The sequence below is a fragment of the Nannospalax galili genome, unplaced genomic scaffold, assembly GCF_000622305.1.
Source record: "Nannospalax galili isolate Female #2095 unplaced genomic scaffold, S.galili_v1.0 scaffold760, whole genome shotgun sequence".
Classification (NCBI taxonomy): Eukaryota; Metazoa; Chordata; class Mammalia; order Rodentia; family Spalacidae; genus Nannospalax; species Nannospalax galili.
The window spans coordinates 939,729-951,508 of record NW_008347555.1 but is presented as its reverse complement, the minus strand read 5'-3'; the positions used below and the strand labels follow the sequence as shown (position 1 = coordinate 951,508).

Here is an 11,780-nt window from a genome sequence, read left to right as displayed (position 1 = left end):
TTGATACAAGGTCTCCCTGTAACCCCAGCTGGCCTGGAACTCACTATGTAGACCAGAGTGGCCCCAAACTGACAGAGATCCACCAGCCTCTGCCTCCTGAGTGCTGGGATTAAAGGCATGTGCCACCATGTTTGTTTCAGGATTCTTTTACTTCCTGAAAATGGAGGTTAGGGAACACTTGGGTCCTGGGACCCTAACCTAGAAGGAGCAGATTGCTAAACTAAGAGTCAGGGTCTAAGATTTCCATCTGAGCCCTACCCATAGCTCTGGTCTCCACCAAAAGCACAACTGGGAGCCTGCCCTTTCCCTGCCCAGCTATCCTGATCACTGCTGTGAATACCTTCCAACAGCAATTAACCTTGGCTCTAGGCCTTTCCGGAGGTTCAAGGCTCAAGAGTGAGCTGTAGTTTTAGGGTTCTTCACCCTTCCTCTATTCCCATATGGACAACTATCCATCTTCTGCTTCTCCATATTCTTCACCTCTGACCTTGTGGCCAGCAGCCTCTACTGCTGTCATCTGTTGTCATGGGAACCCTACAGTTCTGACCTGACATAGGCAAGAACAGGCCTATAACTCCTCAAGGGAAGCTGATGGTACCAGGGAGCAAATGGAGGCAACTGCTCCTCGAAGCTTGATTTTCCTCTTGGGAAGGGGGCATTAGAAAGAGGACATGATTGGCCAGGCATATCTACATAGTGAGTTCCAGGCCAGCTGGGGGTACAGGGAGACCCTGTCTCAAAAAGACCAAAAAAAAAAAAGAAAAGAAACGAAGGATGACATGACATGGGGCTAGCAATATGGTTCACTTACTGCCAAGTCTAACAAACTAAGTAAGGTTGATCCTCTGGACCCACATGTTGGAGGGAGAGAAAACATACTCCTGAAAATTGTTTCTCTGGCTTCTACACAGCTGCTGTGCACACGTGTGAGTGACCCCCCCCAAACAAATAAATGTAATAAGTAAACACATAGAATAAAATGACCTGGATGGGATGGGAGAGGGCACAAGAAGTCAGGGCCTGGGGTCTCTAGAGTCTTGCCCTTTTCCAGGCCCACCTTCCCTTGATCCTGCTTCAAGCTGGTGGTAGGTAGCAGTTGCAGGGTAGGGGGGAACCTTTCCATGTCCTGCCCTGCCAACAACAAGGGAGCTCAGAGCCCTGAGCTCAGCTCATTCTCAAGGCTAAAAATACCAGGAAGGTGGCTGCAGCAGCTCCCCTGACACCTGGTCCACCACCCCTCACTCCCAGCAACACACACACACACACACACACACACACACACACACACAGGCCCGATGAGGACTTGACAACACCAAGGTGCTGTTTATTCACACAGTGCTGTGTCTCAGCTTTCTGAAGTCCCACCTCTGGCTGAGACCAGGATATAAATTCCACTTCCGCCTTGGACCCAATTTACTGGTGATATTGGAGTTGTCCTTTGGCATCTCTGGGCCTTAGTTTCCCCTTTTTTTTTTTTTTTTTTTTTTTTTGTTTAATCCTTTTGAGACAGGGTTTCCCTGTAGCCCCAGCTGGCCTGGAACTTACCATGTAGTCCAGGCTGGCCTCAAACTCACAGAGATCTGCCTGCCTCTGCCTCCCGAGTGCTGAGATTAAAGGTGTGTGCTACCATGCCTGGCTTTTTTTTTTTTTTTTTTTTACTGTTTAAAAAAATATATTTTATTATTTTTATTTTATGTGTATGAGTGTTATGCCTGCATGTATATAAGTGCACCGGTGTTGTGCAATGCCCACGAAGGACAGAAGAGGCTGTAGGATCCCCTGGAACTGTAGTTATGGACAGTTGTTTGCCATGTGGGTGCTGGGATTCAAACCTGGGTCTTCTGTAAGAACAGTCAGTGTTCCAGTGTTCTTAACCCCTGAGCCATTTCTCCAGCCCCTCTAATTTACTATTTTTTTTATTTTATGTGTATGCATGTATTGCGTGCATGGAGGTAAGTGCACCTGTGTCATGCAATACCCGCAGAGAACAGAAAAGACTGTCGGAGTCCCTGGAACTGGAGTTATGGACAGTTGTTAGCTGCCATGTAGGTGCTGGGATTTGAACTCAGGTCTTCTATAAGAACAGTCAGTGTTCTTAATTGCTGAGCCATCTCTCCAACCCCCTGGTTTCCCCTTTTATGTGATAAACAAGCAACATGGAAAAACGGAGGCTCAAGGATAGAGCAGGTCAAGGCTCTGGTTCAGGGTGTCACTTCTTGAACACATCCACTGATCTGGAGAGTAAGGGTGGTACCAGGGATCCACGAGACAGGAGTCTAGCTGATTTAGAATCAGTGAAGAGTCCACTGCTCCTCTATCCAGTGTGTGGCCAAAGATCAAACACACTTTGTGCCTGCCAGGAGAACCTGGTCAAAGCCAGGGTGAAAGGTCACAGACCCCTACGGGGTGAATGAGGCTCAGGTGAACATCCACATTGTCCATTAGATCAAGGCCTGGCCAAGATGTGAGCTAAAAGTCTATATTGGACTGGGCATGGTGGCTCATGCCTTTAATCCCTAGCACTCCAGAGGCAGAGGCAGGTGGATCCCTGTGAGTTCAAGGCCAGCCTGGTCTACATAGTGAGTTCCAGGCCAGCTGGGGCTACAGGGAGACCCTGTCTCAAAAGAAAAAAAAAGTCTATGTTGGTAGCCAGGCGTGGTGGTGCATGCCTTTAATCCTAGTGTTCAGGATGTAGAGGCAAATGAATCTCTGAGTTCTAGGCCAATGAGACTCTCTCTCTCTCCTCTTGAAAAAAAAAAAGTATATTGCTTTCTCTTGGGTGCTACCAAGGCTAGGGCAAGTATCAACACTGCCTGCCCAGTTGTAGCTGGGAGTAGATTAGGACTTTACATTGTACCCCTGCAGCTGAGGTCAAAATAAATACCCACACTGTCCATCTGTCCTGGGCCTAAGTATTCTTTCTACCAGCTCCAAGTTCAGCATTTCAGGTTGTCTGTTCTCCTTTTCATCCTGGAAATTATCCTCTCTGCTTTGGGTTTTTCTTTTTCTTTTATTTTGTCTTTTTGAGGCAGGGTCTCCCTGTAGCCCCAGCTGTCCTGGAACTCACTATGTAGACCAGGCTGGCCTTGAACTCACAAACATCCACCTGCCTCTGCCTCCCAAGTGCTGGGAGGGTTTCTTTTTTTGTTTTTTTTTTTACTTTAGTTATTTTTATTTTATGTGTACGAGTGTTATGCCTACGTGTCATGCACCCTGTCCTGTAGTGCCTATGGAGGCCACAGGGTGTTAGATCCCCTGGAACTGTTGTTAAGGATGGTTACTAGCCAACAAGTGGGAGCTGGGAACTGAACCAGGGTCCTCTGCAAGAGCAGTCAATGCTCTTAACCACTGAATCATCTCTCTAACCTCTTTGCTTTGGTTTTTTATTTATTATATCTATTATTTTATTTTAATTTAATTCATGTGTTTCTGCCTTGTGAATGCAGGGGCCATAAGTGGATGTTAGATCCTCTAGAAGCAGTTATAGGTGGTTGAGAGCCACCTGACATGGGTTCTAGAAACTCAAGTCCTCTAGAAGAGTCATATGTGCTCTTAATTGCTTAGCCATCTCCCCAGCCCCCTATTTCTTGCTGTTTAAAACTAGGGTCTCAGGGCTGGAGAGATGGCTCAGAGGTTAAGAACACTCATTGTTCATGCAGTAGACCTAGGTTTGAATCCTACCACCCACATGGCAGCTAACAATTGTTGGTAACACTATTTCCAGGCCTCTTCTGTCTTCCTTGGGCATTGCATGACACAGGTGCACTTGCATACATATAGGCAATACATGTATACCCATAAAAATATGTAAAATATTAAAAACAAAACCCAAAAAACTAGGGTCTCACTATGTAGGTAGGCCAGGCTGGTCTGGCTCTCATAATCTTTCTGACTCTGCTTCCTGAGTGCTGGAACTGCAGATTTCTGTCATCATTCCCAACTGTCATCTCTGCTTTGAAGGAGGCTGTTTCATCTTGGGGCCAGTGAAGGAAAGATGGAACCCCATGTAACTTCCAGGATCCTCCTGGGTATAATCAACCATGGATGGCACAGCCACTGGGCACTAGCAAGCCTGAAAAACCAAATCCTCAGGGACCTTTTGAAGTCTCTGACTCACCAGGTTCCTGTATTTCTCCTCCTAGCCCACTGACATCTTGCAAACTACAGCACACATTTGTCCATAGACTCAAGGTCTTAAAAAGTATGGAGATGGGGTCTGCAGGACCAGGATAGAGACTTTCTGAGGAGGGATGGATGGGCTTCAAGTTATACTCTTGAAATTTGCAGTGCCAGCTCTTTGCTTAGGTTGCTGTATGAGTCTAGACAAGACACTTTCTGGGTTTGTTTTGCCTTCTGTAAAGCAGGTGGTTATTAGTACTAGCCTATAAGAGTAGATACAAGGATTAACATCCCATAAACCATCTGCAGAGTGATCATTATTTTTGGAGGCTGGCAGGGAAGAGGCATGCTATGAAAGAATTCTGGGGTATTCATTCATTAACTATTCTAGTGCTAAGAATTGTTGTTTGTTGGATGTTGTGACCTGAGACCTCAGATAGGGTCCCCTACTCTGAACCAGGGGCCTCCTCCAAGAGAACCAATGCCCATTAGTTTTGTGAATGCATTTTCGGACCATGAATGGATGCTCTTAGGTAAAACATTAATAAACTGCATCACGTTGGTAGGGAAAATTAAATGTAAATTAGATAATTAAAACTGAAGCTGATGCCCGCTGCTTGGTGCTATTACCTCTTATTAAAAGTTATGAGAGGTGGCCTTGGGTAGAGGCTGGTTGCAGGGTTTCTGAGGGGGGTGGTAGAAGCAAGGGGCTGCCTACTGGAGTCCCGTTTGTTCTTGATGCTCCTATATTCATTCTGCAGAGCTGCAGGGTGTGTATGAGTGCATGTGTGGCATGTATGTATTCAGAACCCTGGGAGCCAGCTCAGGAACTGCCTCTTAGAAGTAATCCTCCATGAGCACCTTCTGTTCACCAAGCAAGAGGGATGACAGTAGCTTGGACCAGAGGCAGGAGGATCACTCTTGAGTTCCAGGCCAGCCTGAGTAGATACATAGTGATACTGTCTCAAAACAAAAACAAACAAAAAAGGGATCGGAGATGTAACTCAATTGGTAGAGTGCATGCTTTGCACAGGGAAACCCAGCATTTGATTTCCCATCACTGAATAAAACCAGGCATAGTGGCACAAGCCTATAATCTCAGCATTCTGGAGGTGGAAGCAATAAGACCAGGAAGTTCAAGGTCCTCCTCTCCTGGTTCTAGGCCAGCCTGGGTTACATGAGACCTTCAGCTAAGGGTCTCAGGCTGGCACCTAGTAAATGTTCGTTAAACAGCCATGGTTACTAGTGATATCACCAGTCAGCAGCAGGCCCCAAGCTGAGGAATTCAGATGTCACTTCCGCATAGGTATGGGCGGCCCTGTTAGCCACAGGGAGTGCGTGCTCTAGGGATGTGGAAAGTAAGGCTAGGGCCTGGGAGTAAGAGTCCAAGGTCACATGCCTTATGAGGTAGGTAGCCTGGCTTTATTCAGAGGAGGGCACTGGAGACAGCCCTCCTACACAGAGGGCCTCTTTCCAGCCTGAAGCTGTTTCACCAGCTCCCAGCTCACACGCATTTTTTATCTGCCCTGAGCTACAGGCCCTGTCCTGAGTCGTGGGACCCCGAGATGGATGATTCCGGTGTGAGGGTGACAGCCCCGGGAGCTGAGTCTCAAAGGGGGTGCCTATTCTGGGCGAGTCCAAGGAACAGGGAGGCCTGTGGGCGATGGGGAGGCGTGTGTATCTGAGAACGCCATCCTTGCTGCGAAGCGACGGGGGGGGGGGGGGGGGTTCCCCAGCCTCTGGCCGGGTGGAGGATGGGCGAGGCAGGTACCAGGCCCGGCCGGAGCTGCGGCTGGAGGCTGGAGGCACGGACCAGGCCTGGGTGGGCTGTGCAGGGTGCGCGATGAGGGGGTGGGAGCGCGGAGCGGGTGAGTCACCGTTTCTGGGCCAGGCAGGCGGCGGCTGCGGAGCGGGGGGGTGGGGGGGGCGCATTCCTGGCTGGCAGGACGGCCAGCACTAATGTCTTTCCCACATGGCCCCGAGTTCCCCGCTCCGCACGATCACTCGGGCAAGACGCTCCCGCGGCCACCCCCGCCCCAGCTGCCTCCTTCCCACAGAGCACGGAGGGGGAGGGCGGCGGCCAGGCAGGCGCAACTGGGCCTCCCGGGGTGGCCGGGGCCCTTGCACTGCCTCCCTGGGGTGCCCGGCACCGCCGCGGACCCTTGGCTTCGTCTCGGCTTCTCTGGCCCCATCTGCGCCCAGCCCCGCCCCAGCCTATGAACTGGGGTTGTCAGGGGCGGAGGACTGGCGGGAGTCTGTGACCTCGGTCCCCCGGGATCCATGCCGTCGCCTCCTCCCCTTCCCTTCTTCCCGTAGTGTCCTCTGGGCCTTGCTTGGGGCCGGGGACTGACTGAGGCTGCCTCGCATCCGGAGGGGTCTGGCGAGGGTGGTTCCTGGAAAAGGCCACACCCAGCCCTTCATTCCAAGGGTTGGAGGACAGCCCTCCCTAAGGCCAAGGGGACTGTTGAGCACTGCTTCCCACGCAGCGCCTGTCCCTGGGCCAGGCCTCTAGGGGGAAACTGAGGCTGCGAGGGCGGCCCACCCAGAGCTCCCGGTCTGCTGGGGGAAGTTGGAGGTTGTCCCTCCAGCTGGGCTTACAGGCGCTAATGAAAGTTAAATGTAGGTCATGAGTCACGTCGGAGAGGGGGATGGGACCACCCCCAGATGTGGAGGGTAGAATGGAGATTTGTCTGCACTGCTCAGCCTTTCCCCCACGCTCCTGTACCGCATCCCTTGGCCCTGGCAGGATGACCCTGACACTCCGGACCAGCCACCCCCAAAGGATGGCTGCCTCAGGAGTACCGCTGTGGGGTCACAGAGAGACTCCAGACCCCAAGATGGGGCCCAGAGTACTTGGGGATGTACCAACACCTGGGAATCTCATGACTGTGAGCCCTGGGGTTTGATCATGTGCTGCGATGGGGGCTGGGCAAAGGGCCAGGCCACCCTGAAAAAAATCCCCCTAACCCGACTGTCTGGCTTTGCTCAGGCCACCAGGCTCTGACCACACAGGGTGCCTGTCCCACAGCCCCACACCCAGCTCCCTCAAGCCGGCACAGTGACAGTCCTGCAATCTTTATGACAAGGGCAGAGTGTGTGTGTGTGTGTGTGTGTGTGTGTGTGTGTGTGTGTGTGTGTCTACACACATACGTGAGTGCCTCTGCGACTAGGTTGTGTGCATGACTGAATGTGCACTTGGGTATATTTGTGACTGGCTGTGTCCAAGTGAGTCTCACTGTTGCAGGGGACAAGGGAGGGACTCTGTGCTTCTCGGTGTCTAAATGTGTGTCTTTCTGTGTGACTGTGTCTCTGTGTGACTGTGTCAACCTCACTCCATCCACAGGGTTTCCTGCTCGGGCTAGAGCACCACTGTCACCAGGAGCATGAGGGTTAGGGAAGTAATTCTGGAAGGCATCTACGGGAGTGAAGTGCTGTGCTTCCCATACAGGAATGGCCTGGTGGCTTGGAACACGGAGGGGGGGGGCCTTCCCAGAAGGGATCCCTGCTCAGCAGTCCCCTCCCTGCTCCCTCTGCTCCCAGCCCAACACCTCCTGGCAAGAGCTTATTTGCATGGTATTTACATTTCATTTGCATCGTGTTCAATTAAAAACCTGACCAGCTCCCGCCTGCCTGGCGCTGCCTGCCCAGCCTGGTGAAAATGTTGGTTGGGCACTGTCGCCTGCCCCCCCCAATGGACTGACCCATGTGGAAGGGGTCCTCCCTTCAGTGAGATCATCCTAGTCACCCACTCTATGAGTGTGAGAGCTGGAAGGACAAATGGAGAAACTGAGGTCCAGAAAGTGCTGCCTTGTGCTCCAGGCTAAGGGCTAGGCTCAAAGCTTGAAATTATTAGCAACAGCTTTCTCCTTATGGAAGAGTTGCTGTTGCAGGAGCATGCCAGCACTTGGTGTGCAGCATCTTATCACAATGTTGCTATCCTTTGAGGTCTGGCCATCCTTGCATTATCCCTATTTTACAGATAAGAAAGCCCAGGCTGGAGAGGGCAAGCCAAAGTCCATCCAGCTAATCCAGAATTCAAATCTCTGTCAGTATGACTTGTTCCAAACACAAACCAGGAGTGGGACCGCAGAAAGGTTTCTGCTGCTCTCCTGGTGAGCAGAGCTCAAGATCATTAGCTCTAGCTTGGCTGCTGCAGCTGTCCCCCTATCCTGGGGTTGGCCCTGCTGTTGTCTTTTTGATTCTTAAGTCTGACAGCCATACCTACCCCTGGCTGAAAGGTGGCATGCTTTCTTCATAAAAGTCCTTCCTGGCATCTGGTCATGGTCGTCCTGTTGCAAGACTACCCTTCTTAGGCTCCAGTCAGAGTTACTAACTTAATAAAAGATACAAACTTGAAGGGCTGGAGAGATGACTCAGCTGTTAAGAGCACTAGCTGCTTTTGCAGGGGATGATGGTTTGGTTCCTAACACCCACATGGTAGCTTACAACCACCTGTAACTCTAGTTTCAGGGGATCTGATGCCCTCTTCTGGCCTCTGTGGGTACCAGGGATACATGTGGTGCACATACATACATGTAGATAAACACTCATACACATAAAATAAAACTTTGTTTAATTAAAAAAGTTGCTGGGCATGGAGGCACACGCCTGTAGTCCTAGCACTTGGGAGGCAGAGGCAGACGGATCTCTGTGAGTTCAAGGCCAGCCTGGTCTACATAGTGAGTTCCAGGACAGCTGGGGCTACAGGAAGACCCTGTCTCAAAAAGAACAACAAAAAAAAGTTAAATAAATAAAATAAAAGCCCAAACTGGAGGGAAAAGAGCTAAGCTAAGGCTGGAAGGGGCTTCAAAGGTCAGACGGGCCCATGGAGACATCCAAGGTAGCCTCAAGACAAGACACCTTCTGACTTGAGATGGATTCTTCCTGGAGCCCCCTTTAGCTAACAGCTGTGCTGTGGATATCTATTGAGGTGGGAACTCTTAGAAGTGGTAGTGGATGGGATCCTCAGCTTGCTTGTGGAGGGGTTATAGTACTTGACTAGCCTGCATAAGGGCCTGGGTGTTCCATCCCCAGTACCCCTAGGAATGTTTCTTGAGCCTTGGCATAAACCAGTGCCTGGCCTGGAACTAGATATATAGGCTGGCCTTGAACGCACAAGCGATCTGCCTGCCTTTGTCTCCTGAGTGCTGGGAATAAAGGCATGCACCACCTTGCCTAGTAGGTTGGGATTTTGCTTGAGCTAGTATGTGATGGGTTTCTGTTACTTGTAGTCTGAAGTTCTGCCTACATAAAACTGGCCTTGACCATTCCTGTCCTTCAGGCTTTGTCTATGTACTTCTCTGCCTGGAAGTGGACTGCCTTTCTCTTGTTCTCCACTGACCAGGCAGACATGGTTTTAGGGGCCCAGCTTGTCACTCCTCCTCCAGGAAGCTCACTGCCATCTGCACCTTCCTTCTCTCCAGGCTCCACACCTAAGAGTTACTTTTCACCCCAAGCCTGACCCTCAGTATCTATACCTACAACTGATTTGCTAATTTTTCTTTCTGTCCCAGTACTCAGGAGACAGAGTCAGGGAGATCACCCACAAGTTCCAGGCCAGCCTAGACTACAGAGTAAAATCCTGTCTTGTTTTGTTTTGTTTTTCAATTTTATGTATATTGCCTGCATGTAAGTGCACCCTTATTCAATGTCCACAGAGGCCAGTAGAGGGCATCAGATCCCCTGGAACTGATATTAGGGATGGTTGTTAGCTGTCATGTTGGTGGTGGGAATTGAACTGATTCTGGGTCCTCTGCAAGAGCACCTAATACTCTTAACCACTGAGCCATCTCTCCAGACCCTATCCCCTCTTTTTTTTGAGACAAGGGTCTCCCTTTAGCCATAGCTGACCTGAAACTCACTATGTAGACCAGGCTGGCCTTGATCTCACAGAGATCTACTTGTCTCTGCCTCCTAACTGCTGGGACTAAAGGTGTGCATTACCATGCCCTGTCCCCATATTCTCCTTTAATTTAATTATTATTTTTTGGTCTTATTCGAGATAAGGTGTCCCTGTAGCCCCAGCTGGCTTGGAACTCACTATGTAGACCAGGCTGGCCTTGAACTCACAGAATGCTGGAATTAAAGTTGTGTACTACCATGCCTGGCTAATTTTTTTTTAAAAAACCACTCAGACTTTACTCCCTCCCTATAATTCTCCCAAAGGAAGAGAAGATCATCAATGGCAAAGGCAGATGCAGTAAAGCAGCACCAAGAGTCAACTTCATGCTCAGGAGGGAGTGCTACGTCTCATCCTCCCTCTACATAGTCAGAGAAACTTCTCTAGTTATGAACTATAGAAATGATTCCTTGCTGGGCGTGGTGTCTCAAAAAGACAATAAAATAAAATAAATAAATAGAAATGATCCCTGAAAGTATAGTCTTTCCTGTGGTTTTCTTTTCTTTCTTTCCTTTTTTTTTTTTTTTTTTTTTTTTTTGTCTTTTTGAGACAGGGCCTCCCTGTAGCCCCTGCTAGCCTGGAACTCGATATATAGACCAAGCTGGCCTTGAACTCACAGAGATCTACCTGCCTCTGCCTCCCAAGTGCTGGGACTAAAGGTGTGCCAAGCTCCCCATATATTTTTTTAAAAGATAAGATTTTCCTATTTAGCTCAAGCTGGCCTTGAACCTATAGTTTTCTGCCATCAGCCTCCTGAGTGCTGGCATTACAGGTCTTATTATTTAAAATGGAGATGTTGCCAGGCGTGGTAGCACACGCCTTTAATCCCAAGCACTTGGGAGGCAGAGGTAGGCAGATCTCTGTGAATTCAAAGCCAGCCTGGTCTACATAGTGAGTTCCAGGTAGCTGGGGCTACAGGGAGACCCTGTCTCAAAAACACCAAAAAAAAAAAAAAATGCTTGGTATGGTAGCACAAGCCTTTAGCCTCAGCATTTAAATGGCAGAGATAGGCAGATCTCTTTGAGATTGAGGCTAGCCTGGTCCACACAGAGAGTTTCAGGCCAGCTAGAGTTACATGTCCTAAAATGAAGAAGTAAAAACTGAATGTCATGTTGTAGGTGTACAGTCCAGGCTACTAGGAAGCTGAAGCAGAAGATCCCTTGAGCCCAGGATTTTTAGGTCAACCTAGGCATATAGGGACACCCCCACCTTATAATAAAAACAAAGCCAGGCCTAGTGGCAAATTTTTATAATCCTAGTACTTGGGAAATAGAAACAGGAAGATCAGAAGTTCAAGGCCAATTTCAGGTGTACAGTTTGAGGTCAGCCTGGACTATATGAACCTGAGCCCCGCCTTCCAACACACTTAATAAAACTAGAGCTGAAAAAATAAATAAAGCAAACAACAATGAAACTACTAGGCCTGCGGATGTAGCTTAGTTGTAAAGAGCGGTGGTCCAGCTTACCCAAGTGCTTGGGTTCCATCCCCAGCACCATACAGAGATACACACACTGCTCAGTAAAATGGGAGTGTTGGGAAGAATGAATAAATCTGGATGAAAAATACCATCAGTCCACAGATTTTTTTTAAATATTTTATTATTTTTATTTTATGAGTGTATGGACTGCATATATGTGAGTGTACGTGTGTCGGGCAATGCCATGGAGGTCAGAAGAGGGCTTCAGATTCCCCTGGAACTGGAGTTAAGGATGGTTCATAGCCGCCATGTGGGTGCTGGGAATTGAACCCGGGTCCTCTGCA

General features: G+C 49.4%; 1 pseudogene; it reads right to left on the bottom strand.

Annotated features, from left to right (window-relative positions):
• Positions 1 to 10,249: 10,249 nt before the first annotated feature.
• On the bottom strand, positions 10,250 to 10,447 carry LOC115072243 (annotated as a pseudogene).
• Positions 10,448 to 11,780: the final 1,333 nt, after the last annotated feature.